The following is a 13,057-nucleotide window of genomic DNA, read 5'->3' as shown; positions in this document are numbered from 1 at the left end:
ATAAATGTACATACATGCCCATACATATATGCACAACAATAAAAAAATTTAAAAATAACTTAAATAAAATGCAACATTTTATACTTAAATATCTGAGTCAAACTTAAATAAAATATTGTCAAAACAATTAACTTAAAAGTTTGCATGCAATAAATTACTTACTAAAAATAGTATTAAAATTTGCCACTGAAAAGACTTAAAAAAATTAAATAAATAACAGAGTTTAAAATTCTTAAAAATATTCATAATGACTCAAACGACGGCTGCGGGGGATCACTGCCTGTCCGCTCATACGTCCTCGCCGCCGGTAGGTACTACATCTTCCTCTACGTACTCACCTGCACCATATAAGTGTAGTGAGCCTAGAGGCCCAACATGCTAACATAACAAGGATTTAAAATAATTTAAATCACTGAAGTACTAATACATAACATATACATGAATGAGCATGCTTAAAAATCGTGAATCATAACTTAAAATCTTGCTTAAACTTGATCTTAAATATAATCATAAAATACATACATAAACATTGTTGAGCATAACATTTTTCTAACATCGCATGGTCATATCCATAGTGTAACCTTAAACTTAAATGGTTCGACTGACCAGTCTCTTAAAACCAACTTACGCGGCGGTGACGAATCACCTCTTGCTGGTAGTAAACTACCCATAAATTGACAGTAAACTACCCTTAACATGTGGGGGCTTGCCCCCCTTAAATTGTCACACTACTTCAACTTCCAACATAAAATTATTTTCTTGCTCAACCTTAAACATTAAATCATGCCATAAAATTATTTCATTAATGCATGTACTTAAATAAAAATGTGTGTTCTTCATATATATTTAATTTAATTTTTATACTAACATATAAATACTAAAATAACTTTCATGCATAAAATAATTAAATATATAATTAAGACACATGCAATTTTTCATGGTTTGTACTGAACTGCTGGCCCTAACACTCAAGCCCATTTTCTTAAATTCTGGCCCATTAACACTGAGACTGACCCATTAACACATTTCTAAGCCCGATAAATCAATTAAAGTCCATTAGCACATACTTGGCCCAATAACAACTTAATCTGGCCCAATGGGCCCAAAAGCCCAAAGACTGGCCCAATAACTTCCATGGGCTCCCAAGCCCATAAAAATTATCGGGCTAACATAATTTAATTTAATTAAGCCCAATAACAATTAAATTCAACCCAAATAATTAAATGAAACCCAATTTAATTTTTGGATTTAATTAGGCACATTTAACCCTTAATTAAACTTAAAACTTAAAAATAAAAATACCCGAGCTCGACTCACTTAACCAGGACCCGGACCCAACTAACATAACCCATGACTATCCAGACCCGACCCAGACCCAACAACCCAACCCGGACCCACTCAAAACCCTAAACCCGATCCCTACTTCCCTTTTCATGCGGCCGCGAGCAGCAGCCCTTCTAGGGCTGCTGCCGCCCAGCTCCGGCCGCCCCTGGCCGGAGCTCTGCCACCCAGACGTGGCCCACGTCTGGGCAGTCCTAACCTGACCAAGGCCCCGACCCCATGCAGCCCACGCACAGAGCACCGAACCCCCTTCCATCAAACCCTAAACCTGCGCCCCCAAGTCCGATCCTGCACCAGCACCTACCTGGGCTCGTTTGGCTCAAACCACTCGAGACACTCGAGTCCAGACCACCCTCACATGACTTAGGGACCCCTAACCAGCGGCTATACTACCATGGAGGGAGAAAAACGTGAGCTTGAATGAAGAAAGCACATGAACGAGCATCAAGAACAAAACCGTCTCATTTTTCTGAAAATATATGAATAAATCGATGCATACACAACACAAACATAATAATCACTGATATAGTGCAAAAAAGAGGAAGAAAACATGCCTATCACCGACGATGAGAGCTAGAATGCGTAGGCGACGATTCCGGGACGACGGGACGACGATAACCACTTGAAGCTTCAACAAAAATCGGCTATGGTGACTTAGGGCCTGCTAGCCAATTGGGAAGGTGATGGAGGCGGCTGTGGGCGCTTAGGGTGAGTAGAAGATGGAATGAGCGTGTGATAGGGGATTTGGGCGATGGTTTGGGTAGTTTAGGATAATAATTTTGAAAAAATAGATAATCTAGGAGATAATAACATAATTACAAAGGTTCCTAAGTTTTTAAAATATTGATAACTTAAATAAAATATCACAAATCTCGAAATATTAAATTAGGGGATTTTTAAAGATAATAAAAAGTCAATAACATGGCTTAATTTGGGTAAAAACGGACTCCTAAAGTTATATAAAATTAAATACTGATAATTTTGAGGGCATAAAACTCAAAATAATATTTTTGGGCTCTAAAAAGACTCATAAAATAATTTGGGTAGAAAGTTGTCATCTCGTCCGTCCACGGTCCCGTCTACGCGATAAAATAACTAAATTTCCATAAATCATGAAAAATCTCTTATTATGGGTTAAATGCTTAAAAATAACTTAAAACATGCACGAATAATAATTATTTAACACATAATCTAAAATTCTAAATAAATAAAATTCCTAATTATGCATGCGAATTTACGTACTAAAAATACTGGGTGCTACTAGCTCAATGGTACCAGGATTGAGGGAACATTGCATTTATGACCTGGAGTACAAGGTTCGAATCCTGGGGAGGGCAAAAACTCCCCACCAGGGGGGAAAAGATCATGAGAGCAAGAATAAACTGGGTCAGCCCAGTTCATTACAAAAACGAAGCAAGTTAGTGTAAATAATTTTAAACTAATTTTAGCAAAAAAACTTGTTACTAATTTTGTAATTAATGTTTGGAACAAAAAACTTGTTGGCATCAAAGGATAACATAAAAATTGCAGACCTTTTTTTTTTTTTTTTCATGTTGTCACTCTTTTTTGTTAACGAATTCAACAGTGTTTTTCGTCGGTATCAATAAGAAAATATGCATGAAAAGCAGATCTACCCTTGTGGGGAAAGACTGATTCCGACAAAGATCCATCTGTAAGCTATCACAAAGCGTTACAGATGGATCACTAGTCGGAGTCAATCTATCCTTGCATTTTTTAGGAGATTAATAACCATCAACATTCAAGTTCATCCTACTCTCATCGATTGAGAGGAGTTGGCTGGTATTTATGTATTCTAATTTGACTTTGTGTGAAGATTTGATAATAATATAATAATATTTTTGTATCCTGATCATCTGTGATGCCCAAGACTCTATGTAATACGCAATATCTCCACGTGCTTCGAGAATCAGCTTTGTAAGAACCAAATAAACCTGTTTTTAATTTACATGTTATTGTATCTCATGTAAATGAAGAATGTTTGTCTTACTATCCAAGAATTTTGAACACTTGAAGCAATCGATGCAAGTATAATTAGAATCGAGAAAAGTAAGCGGTGTGGTGTTATGTCCAATTATATAGGAGTTGTAAGAACTATGATTATTTTGTTTATTATTTTTTAGTGTCGTTGGATTTGTAAGACCTATGAGTTTTCCAATATGTAGACAAGCTTTGCAGTTCTAATCCTACTAGTATTTAGTTTATTTTTGGTCATTGTTACATGCGAATGTTGATCCTAACCTAGATGGAGTCTACTGTGAAAATATTTCCCTCCATTTTGCTTTGTTTGAATTAGAACTCTCATTGGCCCTTGTATCCCTTGAATCGTGTATAGTTACTTCATTGGTATTTCATAATCTCTCTTTATAGTCTGCTCAATATAATGAAGTGATTTTTCATACATCGTCACGAGCCTTATAGGGCACTTCATCCACTAAGGTAGTGTTATCATTTGTGATTGTGGACCATCTATTTGATTTTAATAATTCAAGTTGAATTTCATTCTCCTCGTTTATGGTCATGTACATATATATTGTGCTAATTATATATCTATCTAATTAAACACAAAAGGTAATTTCATCCATTAATATATTTTCTACTCGCACCTTAGAGGTGAAAAGACCCTTAGAATTCACAATAATGAAAAAAAGTCAGTACGTATGTCAATATGCATCCATTCTTGTTGTTTATAGGTTTAAAAATCAGGAAGACTGCCGATTGTTTTGCAACTTCTGGAGAGCACCTTCCTACAGATTGGGCTATTGATGCCCTTCCATATTGGGTGGTTGATGCCCTTCCATATTCTGCCGTTGCTTATGAGTAGCTTGTTCAGTTTTCACTGCCTGTTTCTCGACCTTACAAGACTTGTAAACTCGACATACAACATACTCATCTAGTTTCAAGAGTCGAAAAACAAAGATAATCTTGAATGAATATCGATTTTGCAACAAATGGATATTACTTAATTAAGTTGCCATTTTTACCTGCATCATGTTGTTAGGGTCTCTCGGTTGTCGTTGAGTCTGATCGGCCACATACTCCTACATGATCCACTCTATCTTCTTGCCTCTCTTTTGCTTTCCTTGGCAAAAACTCAACACATCTTGGTTCATATATAGATATGATTGTGATCATATATTTTCTTATTTGCATCGATGGCCTTCCATTAATATCAAAATATTGACTATCAAGAAATCAACATTTCTGAAATCTAAAAATTCACGGTCAAAATATTGATTGACTATCTCATATCAAGACATCAACATTTTTTATAATATATCCATCAAGAATGGCCGATTATATCAAAATTCAAGGGGAAAACAGCATACCAACCAACTCGTTTGGAGTGATTTTGTAAACTTGGGCATGGATGATGGGGCTGAACTCGAGTTTTTGGTTATCAATCTTCTTGTCCAGGTACTCTTTTATTACAAACAAAACACCCCCACTGTACTGTATTGAAATAGACGTGCCATTTGGCAAAGTTAACATCGAACTTGAAACAAGGTGCAACGATATGAAAGCATTGGTATATGAAACATGGTGGGAAGCGCCAGAATCTATTATCCAGGTATGTTGATTGGATAAACTAGTAATACATGTCTTGTACGAGGTCGAAGATATAGGCATTCTGTCAACATAAGATGAAGAAGAGTCCAACTGCGTGGTCAAGAGAGACAACAACCGCTGACATTGACCTGGCTAGAGGTTCAAGAAAAAGTCACTTAGAGCACCAACATCACTTTATAATTAATTATTATTTTCAGATCGGTGACGTTAATGATAGCAATGTATCTTATAACAAGTAGTTTTCACAGTGGTCCATGAACATCACACTTACTGCATTCCAAGTTTGAAGCTTTAACCGTCGAATCAGAGGAAGGAATGACAATTTGTCGTTGACGACATTCTTCCTGAGAAATCAAGGAGAACACCTTGTTGATCGTTGGGAGCGGATCCATCAAAATAACTAGACCTCGAACATGGAAAAATGATTCATTTAATCCCATGAGGAAAGTCATGATGTATTTCATCTGCCAATAAGTTGTTATATCTTTGAAACCACCACCCCATAAGTGAATTTTCCACGCCTGTAGTTATTCAAATATTCCTCCCAAAGAGACTTCAATTTTGTAAAGTAATCACTCACTGTATCTTGATTTTGAACAGAATTTTCTTTTCAAATAAACAATCAATGCTTCATTCTCTTATTTACAATAATTTACTTGACCAACTGATATTTCAGACATATTATTGTGAGGCTCGTATTGTGTGACAAGGTTTCTAATTTACTTTTAGATTTTTTTAAAAAACTCTGAAGCATTAGCAATTTAGTCTTATATGTTAACATATTTATATTTTGATCTTGTATGCTCTCACATTTTAGAAAATATACACTAAATCGAACTTTTTTTTTTTTTTTGGATATCATCTCTAGTCTTTGAAACTCAAATAGATTGTTTGTACTTCTGTCAGGTCAAAAATTCTCTTTGAATATGAAGAAATTTCTATCAAACCCGTTTTCATTCCCCAAACTCGAAAATCTTTCCAAAATCCAAAATTTCACTCAATGACCTCCTTATATGAACTCCACATCTCTCACTGGTGGAATTCCTGCAACATCCTCCGGAAAGACGTCCGAAAAGTCACGAACCACTTCTATCTCTGATAATGATCTGCTAGATGGTTCTGAGGCCATGAAAATACTCGCTAGAAAACCTCGGCAACCCCGTCTCAACAGCTTCCTCGTCTAAATATAAGATATCACCTGAGGAATATCACTGCTCTGAGATGCATGGAAAGTAAACGGGTCGCCTTCCGACGGTTTCACTGACACTGTTCTCCGACAAAAATCAATCGAAGCTCCGTTGACTGTCAACCAGTCCATACCCAATATCAAATCAAATCCGCTCAACGGCAAAACCACAACATCTGCACGAATGGAGTGCCCCTGCAGCTCCAAATCCAGCTCTCGGATGACACTAGAGGTAGTAATAATATGTCCTGACGGCATAGTGACATCATAACCATTGTCGGCAATCTCAGGGGAAATGCCTATCCATCTGATAAACTCCAGGGAGATAAACGAATGCGTAGCCCCTGAATCTAGCAACGCAAACGTGGAATTTCCTCCAACTAGAATTCTCCCTGCACGCAGAAGAATCCCAATAATTTCATACCACTACTAAACTTTCCCCCAAAGATGAGTCACTAATAACCCTTAATTCTAATCACAAGTAAAACATGCTTCTTATTCTAACATGCAGATAGGTAACCCAAATAACAAATTATTCCACAACAAAAATCGAAAAAATATTACCCAAAAGAAGAATCATAAAATGCTAGGGGTAAGATATACCGGTGATCAAGGAGGTATCTGGGTCTGTCTCCTCAGCCTGCATCACGAACACTCTCCATGTAGTGTTCTTCTTCCTCGGGCAATTGGCCATCTGGTGCCCTGGCTCTTTACAATGAAAACAGACGCCTGCTCCTAGAAGACATGGTCCCGGATGCATCTTCTGGCACTTTGGGCAAGTAGGATGTCCTCCAGTATTAGGGGCCCCGCCCTTAGGCTGTTGTCTCTGCTGCTGTGGCTTCTGCTGGTTCGGGCCCTTAGACGGCCCAATAAACTGCTTCTTCGCAGGAGGCTGCGAAGATGGTCGCTGATACCCAGACTGAAACTGCCTCTTACTCTGCTGCTCCCTCTGGATCGCTCTCCTACCCTCCTCAGAATGCAAGGCTCTACTGACTGCAGCCTCATAAGTAGGGACGTCCGCCATGCGAACGTCATGCTTGATTTATGCCATGAGCCCCTCAATAAACTGTCTCATCTTCTCAGGTGCACTGTCAGCAATCAATGGCACAAGGTGACTGCCCCTCTCGAACGGTCGGATGTACTCCACAACGGTCTTGTCCCCCTGTCGGAGACTCATGAACTCTCGGATCATGCGGCTGCGCACGTCCTCAGTGAAATACTTGGAGTAAAACATCCTTCGAAAGTCTGCCCAAAGCATAGTAGTCAGATTCACTCCTCGTGATGCACTCTCCCACCATAAGTCTGCATCACCCTTCAGCATGTACACTGCGCACCTCACCTTGTCCGCATCAGTCAACCCCATATAAACAAAGATGCTCTCCAAAGAACGGATCCACCACTCAGCAACAAGTGGATCTGTGGCACCTGTGAACTCCTTCGGTCCCTTCTTCTGGAACCTCTCCGCCACGTCCTCATCATGGGAAAGTCTCGGACGTGCCGCCTGCTGCTCCAACAGAGCAGTAATCCCAGCCATCATGTTTGCATTGGCTTGCTCCAATGCTAAAAGAGGGTTCTGCGGTGGTGGGGATCCCTCACGCCTGTTAACTGGTCTCGGAGGCATTCTGCACCACCACATATTTCTTTACGTAAATCGAAATGCATAACTAAGTACTTAAAAAAAAAATTTCTGCTAACATAAATACTTAAGTCTTAAACATGCTACTAAATCATACTAAAATCAATTAAAACTTACAGACCAGTAGCGTGGATTTCTGAGCTCACATAGCAGTGATGACCCCACCAAGAACGCGTCTCTGATACCAATTGAAACGACCAAATTTTCTAAAATAACATATGCGGAAATATTTTTTTTTTTATATCCTAAGTGAAATAAATGTACATACATGCCCATACATATATGCACAACAATAAACAGATTTAAAAATAACTTAAATAAAACGCAACATTTTATACTTAAATATCTGAGTCAAACTTAAATAAAATACTGTCAAAACAATTAACTTAAAAGTTTGCATGCAATAAATTACTTACTAAAAATAGTATTAAAATTTGCCACTGAAAAGACTTAAAAGAATTAAATAAATAACAGAGTTTAAAATTCTTAAAAATATTCATAATGACTCAAACGACGGCTGCGGGGGATCACTGCCTGTCCGCTCATACGTCCTCGCCGCCGGTAGGTACTACATTTTCCTCTACGTACTCACCTGCACCATATAAGTGTAGTGAGCCTAGAGGCCCAACATGCTAACATAACAAGGATTTAAAATAATTTAAATCACTGAAGTACTAATACATAACATATACATGAATGAACATGCTTAAAAATCGTGAATCATAACTTAAAATCTTGCTTAAACTTGATCTTATATATAATCATATAATACATACATAAACATTGTTGAGCATAACATTTTTCTAACATCGCATGGTCATATCCATAGTGTAACCTTAAACTTAAATGGTTCGACTGATCAGTCTCTTAAAACCAACGTACGCGGCAGTGACGAATCACCTCTTGCTGGTAGTAAACTACCCTTAAATTGACAGTAAACTGCCCTTAACATGTGGGGGCTTGCCACCCCTTAAATTGTCACACTACTTCAACTTCCAACATAAAATTATTTTCTTGCTCAACCTTAAACATTAAATCATGCCATAAAATTATTTCATTAATGCATGCACTTAAATAAAAATGTGTGTTCTTCATATATATTTAATTTAATTTTTATACTAACATATAAATACTAAAATAACTTTCATGCATAAAATAATTAAATATATAATTAGGACACATGCAATTTCTCATGGTTTTTACTGAACTGCTGGCCCTAACACTCAAGCCCATTTTCTTAATTCTGGCCCATTAACACTGAGACTGGCCCATTAACACATTTCTAAGCCCAATAAATCAATTAAAGTCCATTAGCACATACTTGGCCCAATAACAACTTAATCTGGCCCAATGGGCCCAAAAGCCCAAAGACTTGCCCAATAACTTCCATGGGCTCCCAAGCCCATAAAAATTATCGGGCTAACTTAATTTAATTTAATTAAGCCCAATAACAATTAAATTCAACCCAAATAATTAAATGAAACCCAATTAAATTTTTGGATTTAATTAGGCCCATTTAACCCTTAATTAAATTTAAAACTTAAAAATAAAAATACCCGAGCTCGACTCACTTAACCTGGACCCGGACCCAACTAACATAACCCATGACTATCCAGACCCGACCCGGACCCAACAACCCAACCCGAACCCACTCAAAACCCTAAACCCGATCCCTACTTCCCTTTTCATGCGGCCGCGAGCAGCAGCCCTTCTAGGGCTGCTGCCGCCCAGCTCAGGCCGCCCCTGGCCGGAGCTCTGCCACCCAGACGTGGCCCACGTCTGGGCGGTCCTAACCTGACCAAGGCCCCGACCCCATGCAGCCCACGCACAGAGCACCGAACCCCCTTCCATCAAACCCTAAACCTGCGCCCCCAAGTCCGATCCTGCACCAGCACCTACCTGAGCTCGTTTGGCTCGAACCACTCGAGCCACTCCAGTCCAGACCACCCTCACAAGACTTAGGGACCCCTGACCAGCAGCTATACTACCATGGAGGGAGAAAAACATGAGCTTGAATGAAGAAAGCACATGAACGAGCATCAAGAACAAAACCGTCTCATTTTTCTGAAAATCTATGAACAAATCCATGCATACACAACACACACATAATAATCACTGATATAGTGCAAAAAAGAGGAAGAAAACATGCCTATCACCGACGATGAGAGCTAGAATGCGTAGGCGACGATTCCTAGACGACGGGACGACGATAACCACTTGAAGCTTCAACAAAAATTGGCTATGGTGACTTAGGGCCTGCTGGCCAATTGGGAAGGTGATGGAGGCGGCTGTGGGCGCTTAGGGTGAGTAGAAGATGGAATGAGCGTGTGATAGGGGATTTGGGCGATGGTTTGGGTAGTTTAGGATAATAATTTTGGAAAAATAGATAATCTAGGAGATAATAACATAATTACAAAGGTTCCTAAGTTTTTAAAATATTGATAACTTAAATAAAATATCAAAAATCTCGAAATATTAAATTAGGGGATTTTTAAAGATAATAAAAAGTCAATAACATGGCTTAATTTGGGTAAAAACGGACTCTTAAAGTTATATAAAATTAAATACTGATAATTTTGAGGGCATAAAACTCAAAATAATATTTTTGGGCTCTAAAAAGACTCATAAAATAATTTGGGTAGAAAGTTGTCATCTCGTCCGTCCACGGTCCCGTCTACGCGATAAAATAACTAAATTTCCATAATTCATGAAAAATCTCTAATTATGGGTTAAATGCTTAAAAATAACTTAAAACATACACGAATAATTTCACATAATTATTTAACCCATAATCTAAAATTCTAAATAAATAAAATCCCTAATTATGCATGCGAATTTACGTACTAAAAATATTGGGTGCTACTAGCTCAATGGTACCAGGATTGAGGGAACATTGCATTTATGACCTAGAGTACAAGGTTCGAATCCTGGGGAGGGAAAAAATTCCCCACCAGGGGGGATAAGATTATGAGAGCAAGAATGAACTGGGTCAGCCCAGTTCATTACAAAAACGAAGCAAGTTAGTGTAAATAATTTTAAACTAATTTTAGCAAAAAAACTTGTTACTAATTTTGTAATTAATGTTTGGAACAAAAAACTTGTTGGCATCAAAGGATAACATAAAAATTGCAGATCTTTTTTTTTCATGTTGTCACTCTTTTTTGTTAACAAATTCAACAGTGTTTTTCGTCGGTATCAATAAGAAAATATGCATGAAAAGCAGATCTACCCTTGTGGGGAAAGACTGATTCCGAAAAAGATCCATCTGTAAGCTATCACAAAGCGTTACAGATGGATCACTAGTCGGAGTCAATCTATCCTTGCGTTTTTTAGGAAATTAATAACCATCAACATTCAAGTTCATCCTACTCTCATCGATTGAGAGGAGTTGGCTGGTATTTATGTATTCTAATTTGACTTTGTGTGAAGATTTGATAATAATATTATAATATTTTTGTATCCTGATCATCTGTGATGCCCAAGACTCTATGTAATACGCAATATCTCCACGTGCTTCGAGAATCAGCTTTGTAAGAACCAAATAAACCTGTTTTTAATTTACATGTTACTGTATCTCATGTAAATGAAGAATGTTTGTCTTACTATCCAAGAATTTTGAACACTTGAAGCAATCTGATGCTAGTATAATTAGAATCGAGAAAAGTAAGCGGTGTGGTGTTATGTCCAATTATATAGGAGTTGTAAGAACTATGATTATTTTGTTTATTATTTTTTAGTGTCGTTGGATTTGTAAGACCTGTGAATTTTCCAATATGTAGACAAGCTTTGCAGTTCTAATCCTACTAGTATTTAGTTTATTCTTGGTCATTGTTACATGCGAATGTTGATCCTAACCTAGATGGAGTCTACTGTGAAAATATTTCCCTCCATTTTGCTTTGTTTGAATTAGAACTCTCATTGGCCCTTGTATCCCTTGAATCGTTTATAGTTACTTCATTGGTATTTCATAATCTCTCTTTATAGTCTGCTCAATATAATGAGGTGATTTTTCATACATCGTTCACGAGCCTTATAGGGCATTTCATCCACTAAGGTAGTGTTATCATTTGTGATTGTGGACCATCTATTTGATTTTAATAATTCAAGTTGAATTTCATTCTCCTCGTTTATGGTCATGTGCATATATATTGTGCTAATTATATATCTATCTAATTAAACACAAAAGGTAATTTCATCCATTAATATATTTTCTACTCGCACCTTAGAGGTGAAAAGACCCTTAGAATTCACAATATTGAAAAAAAGTCAGTACGTATGTCAATATGCATCCATTCTTGTTGTTTATAGGTTTAAAAATCAGGAAGACTGCCGATTGTTTTGCAACTTCTGGAGAGCACCTTCCTACAGATTGGGCTATTGATGCCCTTCCATATTGGGTGGCTGATGCCCTTCCATATTCTGCCGCTGCTTATGAGTAGCTTGTTCAGTTTTCACTGCCTGTTTCTCGACCTTACAAAACTTGTAAACTCGACATACAACATACTCATCTAGTTTCAAGAGTCGAAAAACAAAGATAATCTTGAATGAATATCGATTTTGCAACAAATGGATATTACTTAATTAAGTTGCCATTTTTACCTGCATCATGTTGTTAGGGTCTCTCGGTTGTCGTTGAGTCTGATCGGCCACATACTCCTGCATGATCCACTCTGTCTTCTTGCCTCTCTTTTGCTTTCTTTGGCAAAAACTCAACACATCTTGGTTCATATATAGATATGATTGTGATCATATATTTTCTTATTTGCATCGATGGCCTTCCATTAATATCAAAATATTGACTATCAAGAAATCAACATTTCTGAAATCTAAAAATTCACGGTCAAAATATTGATTGACTAACTCCTATCAAGACATCAACATTTTTTATAATATATCCATCAAGAATGGCCGATTATATCAAAATTCAAGGGGAAAACAGCATACCAACCAACTCGTTTGGAGTGATTTTGTAAACTTGGGCATGGATGATGGGGCTGAACTCGAGTTTTTGGTTATCAATCTTCTTGTCCAGGTACTCTTTTATTACAAACAAAACACCCCCACTGTACTGTATTGAAATAGACGTGCCATTTGGCAAAGTTATCATCGAACTTGAAACAAGGTGCAACGATATGAAAGCATTGGTATATGAAACATGGTGGGAAGCGCCAGAATCTATTATCCAGGTACGTTGAATGGATAAACTAGTAATACATGTCTTGTACGAGGTCGAAGATATAGGCATTCTGTCAACATAAGATGAAGAAGAGTCCAACTGCGTGGTCAAGAGAGACAACAATCGCTGA

General features: G+C 37.6%; 1 protein-coding gene across 1 annotated transcript in view; it reads left to right on the top strand.

Annotated features, from left to right (window-relative positions):
- Window positions 1–5,309, top strand: part of LOC140863536 (uncharacterized) — a 30,516-nt gene extending 25,207 nt beyond the window's left edge. The window contains exon 9 of the mRNA XM_073267026.1: window positions 4,777–5,309. The gene's annotated coding sequence lies outside the window, so the exon portion shown is untranslated. The remainder of the gene's footprint in view (window positions 1–4,776) is intronic.
- The last annotated feature ends 7,748 nt before the right edge of the window (window positions 5,310–13,057 follow it).

The sequence above is a fragment of the Henckelia pumila genome, chromosome 4, assembly GCF_033568475.1.
Source record: "Henckelia pumila isolate YLH828 chromosome 4, ASM3356847v2, whole genome shotgun sequence".
NCBI classification, from domain to species: domain Eukaryota; kingdom Viridiplantae; phylum Streptophyta; class Magnoliopsida; order Lamiales; family Gesneriaceae; genus Henckelia; species Henckelia pumila.
The sequence above is the reverse complement of the archived record's forward strand: the minus strand, read 5'-3'. Positions and strand labels throughout refer to the sequence as shown.